The 22,086-nt window shown below is 34.9% G+C and overlaps 1 long non-coding RNA gene across 2 annotated transcripts; it reads left to right on the forward strand.

The window, feature by feature from the left end:
- The first annotated feature begins 6 nt into the window (after positions 1 to 6).
- Positions 7 to 8,785, forward strand: LOC106872144 (uncharacterized). Of its 2 annotated transcripts, none has more exons than XR_016242309.1 (3): positions 7 to 383; positions 5,381 to 5,523; positions 6,657 to 8,785. It is a non-coding gene; the product is annotated as an uncharacterized LOC106872144 (long non-coding RNA). The 2 variants fall into 2 exon arrangements; XR_016242310.1 differs by having other exon boundaries at positions 5,452 to 5,523.
- Positions 8,786 to 22,086: the final 13,301 nt, after the last annotated feature.

The following is a 22,086-nucleotide window of genomic DNA, read 5'->3' on the forward strand; positions in this document are numbered from 1 at the left end:
TGTCAAGACTATGTTTCGCAAAATTGTAAAATGCTTGTATAACTTGTATAAGACTTTGATACAACTTGTATAAGACATTGATATAACTTGTATAACTTGTATAAAACACGATAATAAATCTTACGTCTTTCTTTAACTTTCAGGAAGCTGAAGAAAAGCCAAAGCTGGGACTCGAGGAGTTTTAAAGTTAAGAAAAACCATAATAAGGAACTGTACGAGTTTCTTGTTATTGTTTCTCGTAAATGTGAACAGCAGGAGACTAAACCAACCAATTTTGGATCGAGAAAATATTGGATCAGTACAACGTCCATCTAGTATGCCAAGGGTCGTATATAGGTGAAAACAGCGGAAAAAGCTAACGAACAAGTGAAGTATTTCTGTTGGTAAGATTTAGTCCCTTTCTCAACAAACCCAATGAAAATGCCCGAAAAACGCGAGACGCTTTCACTCGAACTAACAGGCGGCTTTCTACCTGTGTTTGAGTGACTGTGTGTATGTGGGGGGGGGGGGGGGAGACCCTAAATGTTATTTTTTTCTTTTTTTGTAATAATGTTATCGTTACATATTGTTTTAATTATTGTGTTTTAATAGCTTTTTCTTTATTATCAAATTTTATTCCATCTAGTAAATAACATCCTTATCCCTCTCCTCTGTCTTCATATAACTTTATCATATAACTTTATCATATAACTGTCTTCATATAACTTTATCCAACCACACAATTATTCGAAACCCCGAATTCTTTAACGTTTATTGTATGCATTTCCGTGAACCCTTATGCCAAATGAAGAATTATTTTGAAAATCATTATTAAATAAAACGTTTTTATAAGACATTATGACATCATAACAAGACGAAGGTTAAGAATCCTAATTTTTCATGACTGAAAGATTATCAAAATACACGATATCACAGTCAATACTTAAAAATTCATGCTGAATTGAAAGTTTCTCTCCGTGTAGTTGATAGAAAAATCAGTTGGGAACTCAATATGCCTTTCAGAATTAAGCTACTTCCGTTCAAAATATCGCCGTAGTCGATAAACAGATAGATAGATAGATAGATAGAGAGAGAGAGAGAGAGAGAGAGAGAGAGAAAGAGAGAGAGAGAGAGAGAGAGAGAGGAGAGAGAGAGAGATGCATGAGCCACCAGAAGCAACCTCAGCTTCAATAACATGATGTAGCGTGTGTCATTGCAATGTCCATTAGTAGCATCTAAATTTCTCAGAAGCATTATGCAGCATTCTTTCTTCAGTTTGAGAATGCGTGGTGGAAACCCTGATGGTGTCAGTTTGTTGATGAACTCGATTTGGTACAGAGTTTCATTATCGACTGTATCTGAACTTCAGTATATTTTTAGTTCACCAGAGATCCTGGTCAACAGAAAATCATTCACCAATTGTGCTGCTCCATTTGTTGGAGTAACGATTTTCTATTTGCAAGCCACACAGGGTTTGCGAAGTTATTTTTTAAGTCAGCATATACAAGAAGGTAATTAGCAAGCTCTCTTTCATCAGAATCACCTTCTATAAACAGTCTTAGGTTGTTTGTCAACTCCACTACTACACATGATCGCAAAGAAAACATCTCTTTAGTGTTGCATCAACAATTTATAATCTGACACCATTATTTGAAGTAAAATATCTGTTCTCGAGATGCCCAATCCAGTCGGTCATGTGTAACGGACACAGAATCACGTCTACGTCTCCGTGCATATTCAGACATCTGTTTCAGTCGCTTTGCCCTGGTTTCATCTGATTCAGTTGCTCATCTTTTTCTCTGCCGTTGTGTCTTTGCTGCTAAATTTTCTTTTTCAGTCGCACATTTTTTGGACGCCCCATGTTGAATAGCAACATTCAAATGTGATATTTGTGTAATAACGAAGTCAAACCTGGAGTGTCTCTGTTTATATTAGAGAGATAGTGCGAGTGTGTTTGTGTGTAAGAGAAAACATTGCAAACACTGAATGAAAATAAGCATGAAATGAAAACAATTCATGAAAAAATATCGTATAAGTGAAAACTCGTTAAAAACTATCTTGTTTAGCATGCAAGAAATAGCAGCAATCACATAGGTATTATTATAGCGTTTCAAGCAGCCATACCAACAAAATCACTTCTTCATTTAAAAATAATAAATAAAAATAACGGTATATCAAAAAAATTTCATTTTATCAAAAATATTCATTTAACAAACTCCGGAAACTTATAATGCTCTTGAAATTGTGCCTCGTTTCAAAGTTATATAGCTATTATTAAATTATCATTAATGAAAATAGAGGCGAGCGAGAATGAGAGACTGTTGCAAATAAAAGCTTAAAATGTTGCCTGCAACGAATTAATATTGTTTATTATTAAACATTAAAATCTACTCCGCAGTGAATGCAATGAATATTTAAATTTGCGAGAATTTGGAGTTAAAATAATTCAATAAACTTCAGAAATCGAAATTATAAGAAATTTCTTAGGACATGAATTGCAAAAATTATTTCCAGGCGTCCAAGCTTTTAATATTGCTTTCATTTAGTAGTTTTAGTAATTGTTACATGCCTAATTCATCAGCAGCTTTCTCTGTTATAGATTATTATCATTATTATTATCATTATTATTACCATCATCATCATCATCATCATCATCATCATCATCATCATCATCATCATCAACATCATCATCAACATCATCATCATCAACATCATCATCATCAACATCATCATCATCATCAACATCATCATCATCAACATCATCATCATCAACATCATCATCATCAACATCATCATCATCATCATCATCATCATCAACAACATCAACATCAACATCATCAACATCATCATCAACATCATCATCAACATCATCATCAACAACATCAACATCATCAACATCATCATCAACATCATCATCATCATCATCAACATCATATCATCATCATCATCATCATCATCATCATCATCATCATTTATTGTCTCTGCACAGCTTCCAGCGCTGGAGATGTATTACGGTGCCAGCTGTTCACTACCAGTGAACTAAGGTAGCACCCCTTATTTTTCGACCGGTTCCAAGCAGCGCTCTTTTCTTCAAGTGCTCCACCCTTATTGCAGCCCCTATTTGTTCCATGTACTTCTCAAGATTTTTACTCACTGTTCCCAGGGCTTCAGCAATTATTGGTACTACTACCACCTTTTTCATCGACCAAAACTGTTTAACCTCCCAAGCTGACCTGTCATATCTATCGACTTTTCTTTCTTCCTTATCGCATACCTTGTTGTCAGTTGGGCATGCTATATCTGTGAGCCAGCATATTAAGGCAGTGAGTTAACAGAATCATGAATACGCCGGAGAAAACGCTTAACGTCATTTCGTCGGTCTTTACGTTTAGAGTTCAAATTCCGCCGAAGTTGACTTTGCCTTTCATCCTTTCGGAGTCAAAGAAAGAAATATCAGTTGAGCACTGGGTTAGATGAAATCGACCCTTTAATTCTCCTTACATAACTGCTGATTTTGTGCCAAAATTTTGAAACCATTATTATTTTTATCGGCATAGAGGAAACGGAAATCGATTTACTAAATATAAATATAGAGCTCAAACGAATTTATGTCAATAAAATCTTGACAAAACTCTTTAATTTCTTGAGTTTTAACACTTGAACAATATTTCATAATTGAGAAGAAACGATGTATCGCGTATATTGATTTTAAAAAGAAAAAACGTTATTTTAAGGATGATACAATCGATTGAAGAAATAGTGATTCAAATTGACGTCAGTACATCATCGATCCCAGGATGAAAGTCATGGCGTCCCCAGTATAAAAGTAGAATTTGCTCCAATGTTCTGCGATTCCTGGTAATTCGCTTGTTTATCAGCCTTAATAGGGATTACTTAAGCTGATTCAAAACAGGCACATTTTAGGGAAGACGTACTGTGAATTACATTAGCCACAATACACGCTTGATGTTCCTGTTATAAATCCCTTAAAATACATGAAATATTGAATGCAGTGGGTTTAAACAGAAGGAAGAGTGACAACTAAATTCAGAAAAAGCACCTTACTGTTTCTGACATCCCATTACCGAAATAACAATAAATTTGGATTTTAGCTTCTGGTTAGTCGTATCCAGAATTTCATTTTCTTTTTCAACTCTATTCGTTGATGCTTTTAAGAAAAGCATGGCTATCATGTTATCTAATTTCCTTTTTATACGTCGTATATATAAAATGTATGCATGCATCTACATATCTATGAATCTGTTTGACTGTGCTTGCATGTTTGGGGCTATATAAGATATCAAAGTTATTTTCAGCTGTAATAATAACGAAATAATTAGTATTAGGTTTGACGTAATTGGTATTGTTATTATACATTGATTGAATAGCGACCTATCTCGGTCATATTTAATAATTATAAAACAAATTGCTGATCAAGTTGCACAGCTATTAATTGAACGCCACAGCATGTTTTCTTAACCTGATGGCAAAGTATACATTCTCATATCAAGACTTAGTTTACAAGAATGGAAACAATGTATAAAGTCATTTCCTCTGAAAAGAAGATCCCAGTTGATCTCAAACTGAATTAAAGCAATACAATACATAATTATTAAAGCAAGTTTTATCAAAATTCTATGGTATTCCATCTTTAACATGCTCGTTGTATCTTACGCATATTGTTTCAATTTGTCTGTCTGTCAGTCTCTGTCTCTGTCTCTCTGTGTCTGTCTGTCTGTTTCTCTCTCTCTCTCTCTCTCTCTCTCTCTCGCTTTCAAACATTTCCTTCTTTAATTATTCTACTACAATATATTATCTATATTCTGTACTGCGCTATACACAGCAACGAGAAGTTGAAGGTTAAACATAATCACCGATTAATTTCTTAACTCCAACGTTTCCGTTTTTGGTGTAAATAAGTACCAGCTGAGTACAGAATTTGATGTAAATGATTTATCTCATCTCCCTAAAATTACTGGTCTTGTGCTAAAATTTGAATCTCTTAATATTTCGGAAAATCGTTTTGAATCAGGTTTTATTATGCACCCCTGTTTATTTTCAAAGTTATTCAATCGTTTTATGTCTCTTTAAGGAATCATTTCATACTAGTTTTCTTCACAACTTTTATAGATATAAAAAATATTTTCTTTCAGCTGGTAACAACTCACCTCAGAATGTCATGTAAACAAGCATAACAAAACTTTTATTCCATATATTTACACCTGTGATTCCATTTAATGACACAGCACAAAATAGAATATTTATTGATTGATGTATTATTCGAAAAAGGTTTTATTCCAAATCTAAAACAGAAATCGTATATTTCCTTTGCGATATCTTTGATAAATTTACACAAAATAAATTATTTATTTTCATTCTGTAAATGCCAATATATATTCAGTTTCAGATAATGTGGTTATAACATTAATATTATTCTTCACAAGTATTCCTTGTCTGTATTGAACGAAATAGGTGATGGAATAACTGAAGCCAAGCTTTTCTTCTCGTTAAAGAAAAGATCAATAAGCTGACAGATAGCATAAGGTGACATTTCTCTTCTTTTTTACGTAACGTGAATTTACGTTGATAAAATGTGATAACACATTATTTCTCTCGGATTCCTTTTCATCCTGCACAAGCGCTGGTATTCTTGAACTAAGTACTATAATTCTCTACCTCTTTCTCCCTGTTGGCCTGTGTGTATTCATGTATATATGTACGTATGCATGAATCACTCTTTCATTCCTCTCCCGTCTTTTTTTCTCTGTGTGTATGTGTAGCTTTTTGTAACTTGCCTACTTTCATATCTTAACAAATTTATTAATAATACATACAACCCCCTCCAAACAAAAGTACACACACGCACACGCAGATATATAGTGAAATCCCACTTAACTCCACAACAACTATTCACAACAAATATAACTTTCTGCTTACAAAAAACCCATCAACAAATGTCCTGTTGCTATTCTTAAACTCGACTGAAAGAGCACCATTTAATGTTATTATCCAAATTTATGCCAATGGCCCCTTCGGAGTGTTTTTCATTTAGCAATTCTAACAATGAATGTGTGTGCATGTATGCGTGTGTGTGAGTGTGTGTGTTTGTGTGTGAGAGTGTGTGTGCGAGTGTATGCGTGTGTATATGAATTTATATATATATTTTTATGTACGAATGTATATATCTGCGTAGACATGTATATATATATATATCCAGCTATATATATATATATATATATGTGTGTGTGTGTGTGTGTGTGTCTTTGTGTTTGTCCCTCCTCCTCTACAGCTTGTAAACATGTGTAGGTGTGTTTACGCCCCTGTAACATAACGGTTAGGCGAAAGAGATCGTTGGAATATGCACCAAGCTTTAAAAAAATACTGGGGTCGATTCATTCGACTAAAAATTCTTTAGCATGGCCGCAGTCTAATGAAAGAAACAAGTAAAAGATAAAAGATAAAACAACAGTAACATAATTCAAAGTTATTTCATACATAAATTAAGTGCAGAAAAATATTATCTAATTAAAAGTGCGTTTCCATATTTCATGTGGAGCAGAGTAAAATTTTGTCGTTTGAATCTCTCGTCTAATGTGTAGTTGTAATATCATTGGATAACCGTTTGGCAACGCAATAATATTATATACCATATTTTTCTGCCCTTCTATATTGTCAAGGTCATGGAAACCTGGTAGTTAATTTTGAAAATCATGGAATTAAAACCCGATTCGACTTCCACAAAAAATACGATCACGGAGTTCTGCTTTTTTTAAAGCCTAAGTCTGATCTATTTATCACATGTGTCTGATGTACAGGTCATATTTCTGAGGTGCCCATGCATCGTATATGATGCATATACAAATATTTTTCAATCAGCAGCATAATTTGGGCTATATTAAAGGAGAGTTTAATATTACTTAGAACGTATGACACAAGGGTTAACTAAAAATCTGAAACAAGCATGAATATTTAAGACAAGCTTATGAAAACGATTCAGAGAGGCAAAGAGCGAAGAAGACAAAATTTGTTTCGTGAAAAATCAGTGATGATGTCTTTATAACGGTCATACCCATGTTACAATATTCTTACCATACTCCAATATAGGATTGAGTTCTTGCAAAATTCGTTTTGTACAAATGCAATGATGTTACTCCTAACATATTCTGCGATTTCTTATTCATATTCTTCCAAATCTAATTATCCTGAATGACATTTAAACTGGAAATAACTGTGTGGAACACATATCTTCAAATTCCTTTTCGAGACTTGCGTGACAGAAAAATTTGGGTCAAGTAGAGAACTTCAGCAGAGAAAATTATTAAATGGAATGTTGTTTCTAAACTATTTGGAAACTTATTCGTTTGATACTTTGATCACTCTTCACATTTTGCGTGCAAACACATACACATCAATGCGTTCGTGCCCATCTATCTATCTATCTATCTATCTATCTATCTATCTATCTATCTATCTATCTATCTATCTGTCTGTCTGTCTGTCTGTCTGTCTATGTGTCTGTTTGTCTGTCTGTCTGTCTATCTATCTATCTATCTATCTATCTATCTATCTATCTATCTATCTATCTGTCTGTCTGTCTGTCTGTCTGTCTGTCTGTCTGTCTCTCTCGCTCTCTCGCTCTCTCTCTCTCTCTCTCTCTATCTATCTATCTATCTATCTATCTATCTATCTATCTATCTATCTATCTATCTATGTATGTGTGTATGTATATATTAGGTTCGGTAAAGAAGTCCTTTCGCATTTTTACAGGATCACTTAGAAGGCAATACTTGAAGTGAAATAAATATTCAACTTTGTTTTAGATTCTAATGCTAAATTCGTATGAATTTAACTGTTTTAAAATGAATTTAGCTTAGGCTCACATCAGACATTTATTTCCCTATGAATTAAAAAAAAGAGCTCTTCCGTAAATCAAGCGTTGAATTCATTGAACTGTAGGCTTGCTACTAAACCTTTCCTGAGTAGAATCGGCAGCAGTGATGAAAAAGGTGAAAAGTAGATTTTCAATAAGTATGTCCAACGAAAACCAAAATGGCTACTACCCACCGAAAGATATTATGCCGTGTTTGGCGGGATATGAAGGTTGTCGTCTGTCACGTAATGCTAAAGCAAACGAAAATAGTTACTGCAGAGGAATATTGTTAAATGGAAATATCAAACAAAAATTCACAGAAGAAGCTTCCTTTGTAGGTCAGTCGTAATAGCGTGTTCCTCTTACACGATAATGCAAGAACACATATTACCCGTCACTAAGCAAAAGATTATGACACTAAATATGGGAGATTTCCACATCCCTCTTAGTCTCCTGACTTTACACCATCTGACTTTACAGATCATTTCATTTATTGTGAAGTGGTTAAAAATTATATTGAATGTTTTTTTGCCTCAAAAGGCGAAAAATTTTACGCTCACGGGATCAACTATTTATCAAATAGATGCGAATATATTATCACTAATGAGGAAAATATTTTGAGTAAATATTAACTTTAGTAATTAAGACCGTTAATCCCAAAGAAGAATTCGTTTCTTTCCCATATTGAAATGACATGCAACAGAATTTCATTTCCAACCTTATATAAATATATAATCAGATAGAAAGGAGAATAAGTACCTGTACAGAGTAACAACTTAGCACTCTAATAAATAGAGCAACATGAAGTATGAAAATTGATAAGAACAGAAAAATTTCAGGAGTCAGAATTCATTCCGTCAGCAGATTTCCCAACATCGGAATACTTCATAAAAATATACGTAAATATAAATATGTAGATACAATATAAGATATAAAGCATAAATATATTCGCATGACATCATATGAAATTGTATGTCCGCATTTGAAATCAATGAGAAAACTATTATACATGCAAGGTCAGTATTACATTAATCCAAATTATCAATTGGATGGAAGGGTGGTTCAAAATGATTTAATGAGGAATCCACAGATAAATCCAGGGAAAGCTCAAATGAATGTGTAACAATGCTCGATTATTAAATAAAACAGTGCAGTACGACCAGCCAGATGACCACCCGTTTGGTTTATTAATTTGCATAATCTTGGTGCGGTCTTAAACATATTTTGACAACAATTTTTAATCATTTGAATTAATTGCGCATTAAAATTATTCGAATTGTAGAAAGAAATATAATGCCTATATTATTCGAAACAGACAAAAAATCTACATAAACTATAAAAAGTAAAATAATTTTATAGAGTTTTGTTAAAAATATATTAACGAAGGAATAGAACTGTCATCATCGGTCTTAAACTTATTTTGGCCAGCGTATATATTTATATATATATATATATATATATATATATATATATATATATATATATATATATATATATATATATATATGGATGTGTGTGTGTATCTATATAGATATTTATCTTATCATGTATGAATTTATATATATTTATATATATATATGTGTGTATGATTCTGCGCGCGCGCGCGTGTGTGTATGTATGTACACATATGTATACATATATACATACATCGTACATGTATATCTAAAATCAGAGAAAGTGAGGAGAGAGAGAGAGAGAGAGAGAGAGAGAGAGAGAGAGAGAAATGCACCTATTTATTCAATTTATGTGAACAATATTTTCCAAAAGCTAGAGTCATAATTTAGGTTCAAATTCAAGATAAGTAGCCTCAAGCAGTCCTTTTTATTGGCTTTAAGTTCATCATCTCTCACTTAAATTTGCAGAATATTTTTATATTTCACCTTTTACTTGTTTAAGTCATAGAAACGCCATACTAAGGCACCGCCTTGAAGGGTTTAGTCGGTGGCACATGTTTAAGTTTGGTACTTATTTATCGGTCTAGTGGTGGAACAGACAATCATAAATTCATAAATACAAGCACACACACGCGCGCGCGTGCACACTCACGCGGCCCGGGGTTATAGTAGAAGACATTTGCCCTAGATGCCGTTCAGTGAACCTGAATCCGAAACCACCTGGTTGCAAAGCAAGTTACAATTTTTTCCAGCTTAATGCAGCCCACTATTGTGCATTATTAGAAAAATCTATTTAAGTTAAACCACTTTAAAGAACACGAGTTGAAATTAAGCAGACTAATCAGCATTCATTTGTTAAAGTTTAATAAAAAGAAACGTTGAAACGAAGAATAAGTGTCATAACAGAATCTTGAAGCTAAAACAGAATTGCGACTTAAATAATTTAACATTAAAGTAATTTTCTCAAACATTAATGCAGTAATAGAATGAAAGCGAGTGCTTCAACTTACAGATCCTAGATCATCTTCCTTATTCTGGAATAATAATCAAACCAATTCGATTACATCAGTTCTGCCACTTTCAATTACATTTTATAAATTTACTCAAAGCCAGAACTTCTCTGTTTACAGATACTTTCCATTTCAATTGGAATTTGAGAAAAGAATACCGAGAGAGATAGAACCATTTCAATTTCCTCCACAACACATTTTTTTTTTATATTTGCCATAGAGAAACAACTACTTTATCACCCAGTCTTTTAAAAGACGGTGGGTAATACTAGCAATAGATTAGGTTGATGATTACATTTGTCTGCTTGTATTCAACCCCAGATCATATCAATAAAGTATTCTTGCTATATAGTTAATCTTGAACTACGTATTTCTTCCATCTTAATAATACTAAGACCGAAACGTCTGGTTATTGTCAGTTATACAATCCTATAACGCGTTATATACTGTGTCAGACAACCTTTCATCTACCAAGATTCCAGCCAACATAGAAAAGCCAGCTATTCATGACAATCCAAGAGTAAATCTCTACAGTTTATAATTTTTCCAAGCCGTAACTTAGTCAAAGTAGTGACCTCGCATAAGTAAACGTATCTCACAAGGGACAAAAAATGGTTTATAACTACCCAGAGATCTCTGCACTGCAGAAGCTTGCATATCTGCGAACAACACTCTAAGTACTGAGGAAAAGATCTGGATAAATACCAAAAAACAGCTGGCTGCTCTGACATGGCGAACTGGCATTACACCCCCCACACACACACACAAAACATGTTCTTCGAAATAAACAACATTGGTATGTAACAGTATACCACTGAAGTGGTTTATATTTTTGGTATTTAGTTCTTTTAGATTTCTGTAACACTCAATCATCGGATCGTTATTTGGTTTTTTAAACAAGATTTGGCTTTAATAGCAGTTACCAATGATCTGCTTCTTCGTGTATTGATTTAAAATCCCTTTAAAGTATTACATTTAACAGAACAAAACTGTACAATTATCAAGTTGGCTACCACATAATATTAATTGCATCGAGCGGGAGTATCACTTAGTCAGGGATGGAAGTGCAATGATTGACTCTTGGTTTTGGGGAATCTCTAAGATTAGTGCGATGAAGGGAGGAAGGAAATCATTCTCAAACCTCTGTTCTTGTTCGAACACTTACAACAGAGTGACTTCCGCCAAAAGCATCCAAAGAGATGATGTTAAACTGAGCCTTGGATTAAAACTACTACCCCAAAACCCCAAAGAGTCAGAAACAATACTGCAAAGTATTCCGTCAAGCACTCTGACAATTTTGTCAAGTTTTCATCTAGGACAGCTAATTTATCACCACAACTCCGAAGTGATCAAAAAAAAAAAAAAGAAAAATACTAATTCAACCTGGATATGGGTATGAACTCAATCTACAAATAACGGAACAAATATTGCTAGGCATTTTGTATGACCCTGTAACAACTGCTAATATGCTGTGGATTCTACTTTATGTTCCAACGCAAGCAAGACACTTCTTTACTAAGTTTTACATCATATGTTACTCTGCAAAGAAGAATTTAACCTGGTCGTAATAATCAATTCTGTAAAATACTTGCAACTGAACCAAAATTTACTGCAACCAAATATGAATTTGTCCGAAATTCAGGCTGCATATGTATTGTATTGATGTTGAATGTGAGTGTTCTCTATCGGAGCGAATAAGATAAATATCTAGAAAATGTATAATTCATCTCATATGATATATAAATAGGTGTATACATGTGTATGCATTTAATTAAGTGTTTGAATATATTTGAATATATCCATGAGATTCTTTGCATCACAGTAAATAATTTTGTGTAATAAATTTTACGGATTCATATCCCAAATGCGATCAAGGTTATGATTCACTTAATATCTATATTTCTTCTATAATCTGAATTTAGGTGCGTCATTTTATGAAGGAGTTTAAATCCATTAATATTTGAAGTCTTATGATATATATAAAGCTATTCAGTTGCATCTTATTCAGATATAGAATCTAATCGATTCCAATTAAAAATTTATTAATGTGTGAAAGTTTGCGAAGTAGTATGACAGCTGCAATAAGATACACTTGGCATATGATCTTAAATGCATTAGGATATCAAGAGTGAAGAGGCAAGGAGCCACAGAAACACACATGTGCATAAACATACGTATATTAGAAGAGAAAGTGGTAAATTTCACGTACTGAATACTACATAAACTTTAGAATTCTCAAGGCCTTCTACCTTCGATTATGTTCCGTATGACGCCTATTTTTAATATTCCCATGTCACAATATTAATTTTATAACTAATGATTTTGCATCAGACAAATCTGAAACAAAATTCTGTATTCTAATATACGTAGATAATACAAATATCACTTGTAAACGAAGCAGACAAACTAGCAAAACGATCAAAATGCTATCAGAGACACCATAGTGGTGGGTGATAGGACACTGAGGGTAATGGTGGAGGGCAGGAAGCCTAGATGCTTCAAGTGTGCAGAAAGGTCACATTAGAGTCGAGTGTCCTCCTCCTCCTACAAAAATTACAATAACTATACCGATGGAGACCACACTTCCACACGTTGAGTCATCTTTGCTGGTAGCACCGCCGCGAGATAATTCAAAGTGAACGTTAAAAGTTCGTCTTCAGGGCCACCAACTATAAATTGTTATCACTGGATTCGTCTTTGCTGGCAGCACCGCCGCTGAGACTTTTAAGAGTGAACGATCCACGGCTCTCTTCAGGAAAAGCAAGATTAAATTCTTACCAACGGATTCATCTTTGCTGGCAGAGATATTTCAGCATCGCCGCAGAGATATTTCATAGTGAACATTCAAAGGTCCGCTTCAGAGCTAACACCTGTAAATTGTTATACAGGGCAACGCCGGGTACCTTTGCTAGTCCACTATAACTTAAAACCCGGAAAAGTCATTACTGTAGAAACATATCGCCATGAAATGCCCAAAATGAACGAAAAACTGTTACTCCTCTGTCCCAGACTGGTCAGCAGAAGAAGGCAAATCATTCTTCTTGATAATGTTCGATCACACGTTTCACTAATGACGCTCCAGAAGTTGAAGCAACTTGGATACGAAGTTCTTTCCCCAACCCAGCTTATTCTCCAGACCTTTCTCCTACCGACTACAACTTTTTCAAGCACCTTGATGGTTTCCTGCGAGAGGAATAAACAAAGTTGCAACTCGTTGGCAAAATGTGTCGATTGTAATGGTACATGCTTTGATGAATAAAATTTCCGCATTGTTGAAATATATAGTGATGAATATCATGTTACTAAATGTTGCTTACTTTTTCCTCAGCCTGATAATACTTAGGTATGTAAATTTAATTTAATTATGTTATCTTTTAATTTTTGGACTATGAGTAACAGGCACAGTCAAGTAGCTAAGAGGTTCACTTCGCAGTCATGTGGTTTCCGGTTCAATCCCACAGCGTAGCACCTCGAGTGTCTTTTTACTATAGACCCGGCCGTAAACTATGTGAAAGCCTGCCACACACATATATGTATGTGTGCGTGTGTGTATGTGTGTGGTTCCTTACCACTTTCTAGCCGGTAAAAAGTGCGATACCATAAGTATCAGACCTACAATTAGTGCTGCAAGTGAATTTTTCGAGTCAGGTGACAAGGCTGAAGTATGTGTGACAAATTTTAAAACTTTTATTTGTGGAAAATATCATATATTAGCATAAATAATAATTGCCGATTGTATTACTTCAAAATAACATTGTTACAACGTGTATTTATAAATATCGCAAATCATTAACTCTTGTTGAAGTAAATGTTGGTTGTGTATGTGAGTTTCTTTAGTACGGACTCGTTTCGCCGGCGGCATATCTATAAATGTTTGCTCTTGTCTCTAACGTTAAGTATGCCTATCCCTGTTCGTATTATCATACTGGGAAAAAAGTGCCCAATTAAAAATAATTAACCAATTGTGTGAATGTCATCGTTGTCGCACTGGTAAGCATTACTATTGACGTTATCATTATCTGTGACGTTATTACTGGAACTCTCATTACTCCTACAAGTGTTGTTTTAGGCTAAGTTGGCTCTCATTAGAAATCATTGTGCATCAAATAGATATTTTTAATGATTATTTAACTGGAAAAGGACTGGTACACAAATAGCAACCATGTAACCGTATAAATGACCTTAAAATATTTGGAACACAAGTTAAATTGATTATCTCCGGTTTGTAAATAAGGCGAACGTGGTATTTGTATCAACTGATGTCTGATGCCACTAAACCACTCCTCTCTATGGAATTCAGATTCAACATTGTCGAATAAGAACATAGAAAAAATGTATAATACTTTCTTTCAGTGCAGTTGTACTAGTTAGAAAATAGTTCTTCATTAGTAAAATGTAAAACTATGATTCTAATTAGAATGTCAGTATTCCTATAGAAAGATATATTGCTTGTGTATGAGTGCAAAGTGGAGATCACAAAACCTTTGTGTGCTAGTTAGTAATAAACTGATTGAGACATTTCCACTCAATGCAACCTGTATTCGGAGAGAATGCAGTTTACCAAGAAGTCATGTCTTGGTATATAGCTTAAATATAAAGGAAACAGCGAGGGAATGCGGTTGTTTAACCCACGAGAATTAGAAGTTACATCTTCAAATTTTCCAATCACACCCATTATCCATTTTAGACAGATTGCGAAATTAACTTTCTAACAGTCTGCAACCAAGCTAACTTATTTGATTTCATTATAGGATACACATTTCTATGAATCATTCGATGGATACTTTCTCTATTTTTTACCATGTAGTCTTCAACGGATGGGAAGTAAAGCTTCTCTCCTCCTAGGATAGAATTGAACTCAGTATTGCAGAAAAGGGAATCACCCATACATTCTGCAGTTCTGCTACTACTTTTAGAGATAAATGACATCACATTCCTAAAGTTAAGCGATGAACTAAGTGTATTAATTTTAAATAAAAATGTAGTACAAATATCAAATGCATTCTTGGTTACATGTCTGACTATAAAATAATTCAGTTGTCTATATTTTTTGTTATATATATACATATAAGGTGAAGTATATTTGCCACTTAAATGTGGCTGACCCCTAAGGGTGGATGTTACTGTTGCTTTTAGCCCCAGGAGAACATCTTCTCCAGCTGGCTATCGACACACATCTGTGTCCTGTCTGTATTTGCAAAGGGAAGTCATCCTTCCCATCTTGATCTGCGATACGTACGGACTCATACCCAGAAACTCGAGTCCGTACGTATCGCAGATCAAGATGGGAAGGATGACTTCCCTTTGCAAATACAGACAGGACACAGATGTGTGTCGATAGCCAGCTGGGGGAGATGTTCTCCTGGGGCTAAAAGCAACAGTAACATCCACCCTCAGGGGTCAGCCACATTTAAGTGGCAAATATACTTCACCTTGCCGTGCAGTTACTGTTAATACCTCGTTCAGAGATTTAACATATATATATATATATATATATATATATATATATATATATATATATATATCGGAAAGAGTTTAACTATATAATCAATGTAAGGAGCTCCTAGGTTAAACCTAAGAAATTACATTATTTAAATACATTCTTATGTATAAAGAAAGGATAAACAGAAATATTGCTAGATCCCAATTCATGGTAATGATGGATGCACATTTAGATTATACTATATATTCATACTACTACTACTACTACTACTACTACTACTACTACTACTACTACTACTACTACTACTACTACTACTGTTATTGTTGATTAGACATATAATCAAAGATAATCGTGACAATCTGACAATCTCGTCTCTTTGGGACACTACATAAGACTGCATTGTCTCATGTCTCCTTTGTTTTTTAAGATGGCGGTGTGGTTTGACGAAGATATAGCTATTACCTTTAGGAGACCAAGCGACTACGTAAGAGGCTTCTCTTTTGGCTCGTATTATTCTACGTCGTTCTTAAAATCAGTTTTATGGAAAATAAGTGGAGTTGTTACAGTTTTGATGTGATTATTTATTTTTAGCTTAAATCAGTAACAGGATAACCTTGGAATATAGTGTTATTCTTGAAGTTGTTCCAATATTTTCATATTTTAAGATGTCCAGTTACATTCCAAGGCGGCAACTTATTCCAATATTTCGAATAATTATAGAAGACGTCGTTTAGCGAATAAATTTAAAAAATTTATATATGAAAACTTATTATTGTTGAATCTGAACTTTGGATTGGAAACAAATTTTATTTACAGTCTCAGCAATCAGAATTTCGCAAATGCGTCTGATCTTGTGTATAGGTATTCCCTGTCTATTTTAGGCACCTCTCAGAAAATTGATTTGTTGTATGGTTCCACTCATACCTGTTCTTAGATCAATGATTAAATCATACATTTTCATAGATCTCACCTTACAATTACTTAATTTCAATATTTTCTACGATATATTATACTGGAATATGAGCGAAACACTTGGCACAAGAGATTAGGAATCAGTTTTAATGTTTAACTATATAGAACTTCATGGTTTTGAGCCCAAATTCTGATTTATCTTTTTACGAAGTACAATTAATACAATACACGTCATTGATTTACTCATTCCATATAAGAATATTTATTTAACTCTAAAACAATTCTTGATTTATTACCCTTGAGGTGAACGTGCAAGTTTAAAAATCAAGGGATAACGTTTCGACCTTGTTAGATCTCTCACAACAAGATACAGCGATAATTACGCATTTTCTTTTCAATGGATTTCTTATGCATGTAAACCATTAGAAAATTAATGTGCGGACTAATTTATAGGAGTCTATTGTCAGCTCATTTACGATGGTAATATCCTTAGTGCATGCATGAACACCACACATTTTCTTTCCTTTACTTATAAACGTATGGCTGATTAAGAAATGGCTTAGATTGAATAAGAAATCAATATTTTGTAGTTTGTAGTACTCTCTAATGTAAACTGGCTTTGCATCTGATCAAAAACGATATACTATAGTTATAAAAATGTCACATACAATGTTCAAATGTTGTGATAAATTTTTATGGCCCAAAACACATTAAGCAAATCCATTATTCTTATACGTGTGTACTTAGTACTAACTATCATGGGAGCTATTTATTTGGACTGTATCATTTCTGTTAGGAAACTCTATGCACGAATGCTTCAAAAAATTCAATATAGTGTTTTTGTCTTCCCGTAGGAAACTTTGTTGTTTCTATAGCTGCCAAGTTTCACAGCTTATGATTTGTATTTGTTCTAATGTGCTTTGGAATAAAAAGGTTTCTTAAACTATGTCATAGAAATTTACCTAACTAAATGCGTGATAAATCGTTTTGATATCACTTTTCTTATATATTTGATGGGTATATCACTGAACGTACCTTTTATTTTTCCAGCAACCAATGGAATAATTGTAGTTTGACAATAAACAGAAATATACCACTGGCTGTTTAAATTCTATAATATCTATTTTTGATATGCTCAGCTCAGAAATGTTTGAGACACTTGCTCTTGCGCTTATGCGTCGTGCTGTTCTCTCGTTGTACGAACCAGCGGTAGTCATCCATCATGCGTGGATTGAAACGGCCTTGATACCTCGTTTCCATCTCAGATATGTCCTGGTGGAACCTCTCACCATGCTCATCACTAACGGCACCAAGATTCGTTGGAAAAGAATCGAGATGAGAATGCAAGAAGTGCATTTTAAGGGATTCGGCATCTCATTCTTTTATACCTTGTTAGCATGTTGTTTATTAAATCAGCATTGTTTTCAGCTCTGTGATTTCCAAGAAAGCTCTGTACTACTAATACGAATGAATCCCATCCTGTCAACTCAACTTGAATCAGTTTCCCTCTGAATTTTCTATCAGATATCAGTTTTCTGATCACGGGTCCAATGAAAATGCCTTCGGTTTTGCGTCATTTTCCTCTGCACCAAATTTTAGTTTTAGGTACTGGAACTCATAACCATCGTGAGTCATTGCTTTTACAGAGATTTTCATGAGGCCGAGTTTGATGCGAAGGGGTGGAAGGAAGCCCTTTAGTGGGTCTACCAGTAGCATATGCTGCACATTGTACCTACCAACTATGTGCTCATCTCTTTTAGGTTAGTCTTTTACAGCTATTCCAAACGCACAAGAAGCATATATTTTCGGTATGTCCCAGCTGCAGTCCTAAGAGGAGAGGAATCACCTTTAAAAAACCACAAATATTCCACTTATGAACTGAGTAATTAACTCCTTTCAGAATGAGTTCCATCGATTCATAAGTTTCTTCCATACCGACAACATGACCCACATGAATGGAAGGTTTTTCATTACCATTATGTAACAACACAGCTTTGAGGCTAACCTTACTCGAGTCTGCAAACAATCTCTATTCGTTATCCATATGCACGTGTCCTAGTTTTTGCACGAGTGCATTAGCGTCTGTATAGAAACAAACATTGTTTTCTTGCTTGGAAAAGACAGATAAGCCTTTATGGCGAGAAAGGAAAACGGAAATTTTCATATCTTGCTATTGGAGATTCCATTGTTGTAGTTTGGATCCCATAACTTCAGCCCTTTCCTTTGACAATGCTAGGTCACTTGCTAAATCGTTCAAATCTTTTTGATGAAACTAGCCTAGCTCATTTTTTAAAATTCAACTACGTACTCTTCGTCGATAGGAGAGTCAGTGGGTTCATCAAGTGACATGTCAAGATTTTCAAGTGAAGCATGTATGAGAGTTCCTGAAGTCATGTGGGACCGGTTTTAGAGCCGACGTACAATCTGCATACATAACTTTTACTTTGGTCTTCTTTGAGAAACCACTAATGTTAGTCATGCAAAAGTAACAATCAGAGACATGATTGGTTGGCTCACGCCATACCATTGGTACAGCAAAAGACATTCCCTTCCGATTTTCATTCAGCCCCTGTGTAAGCCCTGAGTAACACACTATGCAGCATATATGAGGTGCCCACTTCTTGTCTTGGTCCCCAACTTTATACCCGAAATAATATTTACAGGCAGTTTTTAATTTGGTGGCAATGTTCTGCTGGTCATGCGGAGCAAATTTTCAACAGTCATAGCAAAAGTTGCCTAGGTGATTCACACATCCTGTCCTATTCATGATCTAACACAATGACACAGTTAAAACAATAATCACGCAGAGCGAGAGATACATATACTATACATGAGAGCAGCGCAAACGAAACAGAGTTACCAAGAACAAACTGACGTACTTGTCATTGCACACAATACGTCAGCGCAATCTGTTGCTAAACTAAATAATGAACTTTCTCATCGTATATTTTAAATCTGTTGTTTCTTTAATTTTGAATTCAGACCATTTTCATTTTAGCAAATTTTATATGGCCTATATCTAGCTGAAAGTAAAGTTATAATCTTGCGCATGCGCATAACTCAAAATCCTGACGTGCCAGAACAATTCTGAGTGCGGATTCGGAATCAGTGTCTTTGATTTAATCAAGGGCACTGGATACCAAAACCTTTCATATATATGTATATGTATATATATATATATATATATATATATATATATATATATATATATATATATATATATATATATATATGTATATATATATATATATGTATATATATATATATATGTATATATATATATATATGTATATATATATATATATATATATATATATATATATATATGTATATATATATATATATATATATATATATGTATATATATATATATATATATATATATATATATATATATATATATATATATATATATATATATATATATATATATATATATATATATATATATATATATATATATATATATATATATATATATATATATATATATATATATATATATATATATATATATATATATGTATATATATATATATATATGTATATATATATATATATATATATATATATATATATATATATGTATATATATATATATGTATATATATATATATATATGTATATATATATATATATATGTATATATATATATATATATATATGTATATATATATATATATATATGTATATATATATATATATATGTATATATATATATATATATATATATATATGTGTATATATATATATATATATATATATATATATATATATATATATATATATGGGAGAATATACAAATAATAACAACAGACGAGGACAGGTGGTGTAAATAACAAAATAATATATTAGTATGACGCTCGGGAATACGGAAAGTCTTTGACGTTTCGAGCTACGCTCTTCAACAGAAAGAATACGGAGACAAGGAGAAAAGCACGGAGAAAAAAAATTGAATAGTGTTCAGTCAACGGTCAATCATAATAATGGCCGATCATAACAATGACTGACAGGAAGTTAGAAATTCTTATTTCAGGAGAGCTAAGAAAGGGGGAGATAACAAACGGTGATCGGGAACGAGGGGCTGTGTGTGGGACGTAGAATGCTGGTGATCTTGACGTATGTAGTGTGAAAATGGGGAAGGGAGAAAGGGAGAAAGGGAGAAAGGGAGTTAGTAGTTGGTCAGTTGTAGTGTGTGCGTGGTGTGATGCGAGGGTATTGGTGTGGTGTGCGTGGTGTGATGCGAGGGTATTGGTGTGGTGTGATGTGAGGGTGTTGGGAGGTGGGGAAGGCATGGGTGGAGTGTGCGTTACGCTTAGGGTGGGGTAGAGGTAGGGGTCTATGGGTAGGGGTGGGTGGTGGGTGTAAGGAATTGGATGGGGTGGAGTGGGAAGGTAGAGTAGGAGTGTGTTGGGGTGTGGTGGGATGAGCTTATGAGAGGGTGTTGACGAAGAGGGAGAAGGGGAAGGTGGATGTAAGAGAGGGGGAAGATGGGTATGGGAGGGGAGAGGAAGAGAGGAGAGAGGGTGGGTATAAGAGAGGGAAGGTGGATTAAGAGAGGGGGAAGGTGGGTATGGGGGGGAGAGAAAGAGGGGAAGGTGGGTATGGGGGGAGAAAGAGAGGAAGAGAAACAGAGGAAGAGAAAGAGAGTGAGAGAGAGGGAAGAGGGGTATGGGGGGAGAAAGGGAGGAAGAGAAAGAGAGTGAGAGAGAGGGGAAGAGAGTGAGAGAGTAAGGGTGAGAGAGTAAGAGAGTAAGAGTGTAGAGAGTAGGAGAGTAAGAGTGTAGAGAGTAAGAGTGAGAGAGGGGGGAGTACGAGAGAAGAGAGTGAGAGAGAGTAAGAGAGAGGAGAGAAAGAGTAGGGGTGAAGAGAAGTGGGAGTGGAGAGAAGTATGAAGAGAGGTGAAGAGACGTACAAAGAAGTAGGAATCGGAGCAGGAGGTGGGAGAGGGGAGAGATGGGTGGTAGGAGGGAGGGTGGGGGAGAGAGACAGGAGGAGGGGGTTAGATGAAGAGTGGAGGGGAGTTGAGCCCATGTGGCGCAAAGGAGCGAAGATAGAAGATTAATCTCTGTTCACGGCGCAAACGGGAGTCCGGATGGCCCCTGTGCATGGACAATCCAAACACAGACAGGTGTTGCCGCAAGGAGTGGCCGGCAGAACGGAAGTGGCGTGACACCGGGGTGTCATTGCCGAAGTTGATATCTCGGAGGTGTTCCGCGAATCGGTCGGCCAGGCGGCGCCCCGTTTGTCCGATGTACAGGGATTGGCAGAGAGAGCAGGAGAGGCAATATATGATGTTGGTAGACGTGCAGGTGAAGGAGTCGGTGATGCGATAGGGTCGGTGATGGGTGCTGGTGAGGAGGGTGGTGTTGGAGAGGTAAGGGCAAGTGCGGCAGCGTGGGCGGGAGCAGGGGAACGAGCCAGGTTGGGAGGTTGGGTTGGGGAAGAAGCTGTGGACCAAGAGGTCCCGTAGGTTGT

This window comes from Octopus bimaculoides, chromosome 6 (genome assembly GCF_046866305.1).
Source record: "Octopus bimaculoides isolate indiv1 chromosome 6, ASM4686630v1, whole genome shotgun sequence".
NCBI classification, from domain to species: Eukaryota; Metazoa; Mollusca; class Cephalopoda; order Octopoda; family Octopodidae; genus Octopus; species Octopus bimaculoides.